Source organism: Acyrthosiphon pisum, unplaced genomic scaffold (genome assembly GCF_005508785.2).
Source record: "Acyrthosiphon pisum isolate AL4f unplaced genomic scaffold, pea_aphid_22Mar2018_4r6ur Scaffold_21727;HRSCAF=24698, whole genome shotgun sequence".
NCBI lineage: Eukaryota > Metazoa > Arthropoda > Insecta > Hemiptera > Aphididae > Acyrthosiphon > Acyrthosiphon pisum.
Window position 1 is genome coordinate 10,505 of NW_021771225.1, and position 5,252 is coordinate 15,756.

Genomic DNA, 5,252 nt, shown 5'->3' on the forward strand with positions numbered 1-5,252 from the left:
CAAACGCATGGTGTGTGGCGTCACCAGATCGCTGACCGCCGCGACAATCCGCGACCGCTGACCGCCGCGACAGACCGCGTTCTGTGTGCCCGAACCTTTAATGGTACAATATTTTTTTTTCCAAAGGGCCACATAGCAAAACCGCGACTCTTTGCGCTTCAACATTACAACAGAACGCCGCCTCTATATTACTCTATGGTTTATATATTAGGTAGTTTTTAATTAAATTAGGTACATTATATATTATGTACATACATTTTTTTATAAACCATTTTATTTATTATTAGTATACCTAAGAATTAAGATATATGTCTACTTAGAAAGTAACTCTAATTTACTAACCTAGGTCACACATAAGTTTCATTGTAGACGCAACACGATGACTGAAAACCTGACTTGCAACTGAAACTTTCATCTTCTTGATCTTGTTCTCTTCAATATGGCATTCTGTGAGTTTAGGTAAAGCTCTATAACCATAAATTTCATTATCTTTATCTAATTGGTAAAGATTCCTTATATGTTGCCATGATGCTTTTTGAATTTCTCCTTTCCATTTGAATTCGACATCTTTCGTTAATAAATTGTTACGTATACCTTTTAGTAGATGAGGAGGATCATATACATGTACAATTTCATTTCCATTCATCAAGTAACCAATATGTTTATTTTCCTCTCCATTAGATATGCAATATTTCTTAGTTTCATTTTTTAAATAATTGATTGCTGCTACATTTGTGGCACCTTGATCTGACACTGTGGTCACAACATCTAGTCCCGTAGAAGCCAAGTTATTTAATACTTCTTTGATACACTGCACTAAAACTGCTGTTGGAGTTGTCCCTTGGACGAAGTAATAACAAATTGGTTGTTTAAATTTCTTTTTGATACCACGGACCATAAACATCAAAACATGATCAGCAAATTTAATATTTCTGTTATTACAGCCAAAGTCTTCATACCCAAAAATACAGTCATTATATTTATCAAAATATAAATTTGCCTCTAACGCCATTTCATCAAATATAGTGAACATTTTCTTTCCAGAGGTTTAAGATTTTCCACTTGATTTTTTACATGTTGAATAATATGAGGATTTATACCAGGTGTAAAGGGGACATTTTTTAATAATGTTAGAATTGTTTTTTGAGATGGTAGAGAAAAAATTGAAGATAAATATCTATAACCTTTTATCTATAACAAATTAAATATTTTTAACATACATAGGTTACATATACATATGTATTATACAAACACTTAAAGTTTAAAATAATACTATTCATGCATTTTTCTAACAACAATTTTTTTTTTTTTTTAGGTACAAACATTGTTTGATAGTTTTACTAAACAATTATATTCCATACTTGTATGAAAAAAATCCACAAGGATAAAACATAAGATAGGTATACACAGTACACAGCACATATAATATTACTTTTTTATCTATGCATATAACATTCGTTGGCAGTTTACTCAACAATATTAATTCCATACTTATATCTGTATGAAAAGAAAGTTTCACAAGGATGAGGATTCTTTACAAGGATCCTATATTTCACATAGGATAGGTACCTATACATTACACACATAACATGCAACATAAATTGTAACCAAGTTACACATATAATGTTACGTGGTAAATGCAAAGTAGGTAGCGAACGAAATTTTAATTTCCCATTAGTGCCTGGGCTTTCACATGTCACATCAAAGTGTTTATGGCATATTTGGTATGTTGCTATAACTTGTTCTATGGGCAGATTTAATAATTTTGTGTTTCCTGATCTTTTTACCCATTCTACACAGTCTTCATGAACACCAGGAAATCTGTGTTTTTTCTTTGATGAATTATTACAATTAACAACAACACATTTGTTAGATACCATATCTAAAAAAATATTGTCAACAATATATAAATATTCAATAAAATATAATAACTGATTTGTTACAAATAATGATTTTTTATTTTGTACATAAGCACCTATTTGTCAAATAAATACAAATTATTTGTACCTCTACGTATACAAAATAATAAAATCTAATTATATACTTATTTAAAACAAGTATTTAGACATCTAAAATCTCACTTGTGTGTACCCAAAATAAAATTGGCCAATAAATACAAGTGTATATGAAACTACATTTGCTTTATATTTAAATGTAAATAAGAAATTCAGTTCAGTATTTGTAAAAATATTTAACTCGTACACCTGTATCTTAATGAAGTATTGAAAAATCTAAAATCTTACTTGCGTGTCTGTGTGAATAATACCAATTAACTATGCAACAAACCACAAAACAAAAATACAAGAACCTACAACTTTACGATACTTGTTTATCAAGGCCAAAAACTCAATTACAATTTACCATATTTCGTTTAATTGAATATTTAAAAAATTTAAATACAATACTACAATTACTATAGCAAATAGGTACTTAATACTTATGTGAGTATATTATATTCAAATTTTAAATGAATAACTGATTTTAACGTATTGTCATGGACTATGAAGTTTGAAAACAATTCTTCATCCATGACTGACTGACTGTGGCGCTCTCGTGTCAATCTCCGAAGTTAAATCACATGGTACATATCATTCCGATGAAGTGCATACCCCCTGGGTAGTATCACCTCCGTGTTTACAGAAAACCATAAAACGAATAGTATATATTATTATGAACTATGGAACCTCTTTTATCAGAGTAACAAAAAGTCAAAAACCGTGATTTGTGACTTGTGGGCTCGTGTAGTCGTGTGTTTTATTATATTTTATAACCTCTATTCACTGTCGTCTGTCTTTGCTGTGCGTGTTAATATGCGAGTATCGATCTTTTGTGCGATCTAGCCGATCTTCAAAGTTCAAATTTCAATATTGAATAATATCTTCCTTTGGTAAGTAATTACATGAATACCTACCATTTTTAATTTTATGATATTTCATATTTCCAAATACAATTAAATGTAACTAGGTTGTAGGTACAGTAGAAACTCGATTAACCGTCACTCTCCATATTATATATTTGATCTGCAAAGTTCCGAATTTTACGGAGTAGTAAGACCGGCGTTCATATGCTGTTTTTTTTTACGATGGCGGACAACAGAAAGTGACGGTTAATTGAGTTTCTACTGTACTATTAATCTTTAAAATGTTGATTGTTTTATCTTTATTAATGTGGTGGATGTGTTTAGATGAAAATCATGAACAATTACAGTTTATTAATATTGAATATAATAAATTATTTATTATACATGACAATGTTAAACACAATTAATCCACATGATATTAATAAGAGAGGATCCCAGTCTGAGAACAATACAACTTAATATGTACTTAACCTCTATGTCCACTAACATAGTTAACAATCATAATAATAATAATAATAATATTGATATGAATAATACTTAATTGTTATATTAATTAAGTAGGTATAATATAATATAATATAATATCTACCTTGACTAATAAGTTTTTAATGTGCATATTAGTACGTTAATTCGATGGGGTTAAAACTGTTTTAAATCCATAGATATTTGCTTCATACAAAATATACCTAGTTTGAGTTATTGTATTAGGTACCAGTAAAAATATAAATGTCTGTGGATATAAAATCGTCGAGGGGTAAACACCTAACAGAAATTTTGTACACCAGATTACTGATTTCAATGATTATACCTATGATTACCCATGATTTACTACAAAGATTACCTATGATTACCTATGGTTACCTATGAATACCCATGATTACCATCACCTTGTACACTTATTACCCCCAAGGTGTTCACCACTCAAAAATCGTTTAATACCTTCAAATAAACATACTACATTATGCTAGGTTAGGTAGGCACCTAGGTATCAAAATTGTAAGTATTATTGTGCAACAAATAAATAGATACCTAACACAATATAGTGAAATAATTAATATATTATACGTACAATCTATGCATTTTTAAATTTAAATTTAAATATTTTATTTAATAGTAATAATAATATATTCATTATTTATAATCTAAAGTTAATACTGTTATACATATTTAAAATATTTTAACAACTTACATTACCTAGGTATTTCTGTAATTTAACCTAACAGAAATATTTTTTTTCAAATTAGGATAAAGTTTATTTCAAAAATTAATAAATATAATGATACCGTACCGAAAAAAAATGTCAATGAGTAGCCGCTCTAAAAGAAGACGCATAGCAGAAGAGGTAGAATATAGTAAGAGATCATTACCACAACTGAAAAATAATACAATTTTTCCGACATCAAATATTAATATATTGGTTGAAAATCCAGTCACTGAGTTTGATAATAATGTAGCAATGACATCAACTGATAACACACAAGCTGAAAAATCTATACAAAATGTAATGTTTCCTAATAATTGTCTATCAGATTCAGTCCAAATTCTAAATAAGCCATTTATAGATCCAGAAAATGCACATATAATGTATTTACCAACAATAGAAGAAAGTTTTCTCTCATTTAATGAAACCTCACAATGTGATGAAATATTTAATACTAGATTGAACTTAAGAAAATGGGCTGTAGATTATAATATACCTCAACATGCTCTAAATGGGTTACTATCTATGTTAAAAGAACATAAATGTTTTAAATCATTACCAAAAGACTCTAGGACTTTGATGCAAAACATAACAAAAAATACATCAAATTATTATTCAATTAATCCAGGTTTATATTATCATTTTGGTGTAGAAAATGGAATCAAACTAAATATAGATAGATGTTTAGATATTTATAACATTGAACTTGTTATTGGTATAGATGGGCTACCTTTATTCAAAAGTAGTTCTGACCAATTTTGGCCCATATTAGCGTACATTCATCCGAACGGTTCTGTATTCCCAATAGGAATCTACTATGGAAAAGAAAAGCCATCTGATAGTAATCTTTTTTTGTCTTATTTTATTGATGAATTTCAGTTGTTAGTTCAAAATGGGATTGAAATTGACAAAAAAGTATATGGTGTACGTGTACGTGTGTTTTGCTGCGACGCGCCGGCAAAGTCTTATATTTTAAAAGTTAAAGGTCACTCTGGCTTTCATTCTTGTTCAAGATGTGAACAAGAAGGTGAGTATTTACTTAATCGTGTATGCTTTCCATATTTGAAACCTGAAAATCGTCCATATAAACCCACACACAGCAATTATTTAACAAAATCAAGTGAAGACCATCATGTTGGGGACTTATCAATAGTAGCTTTAGTGCCCAATTTTAATGTTGTAAATGATTTT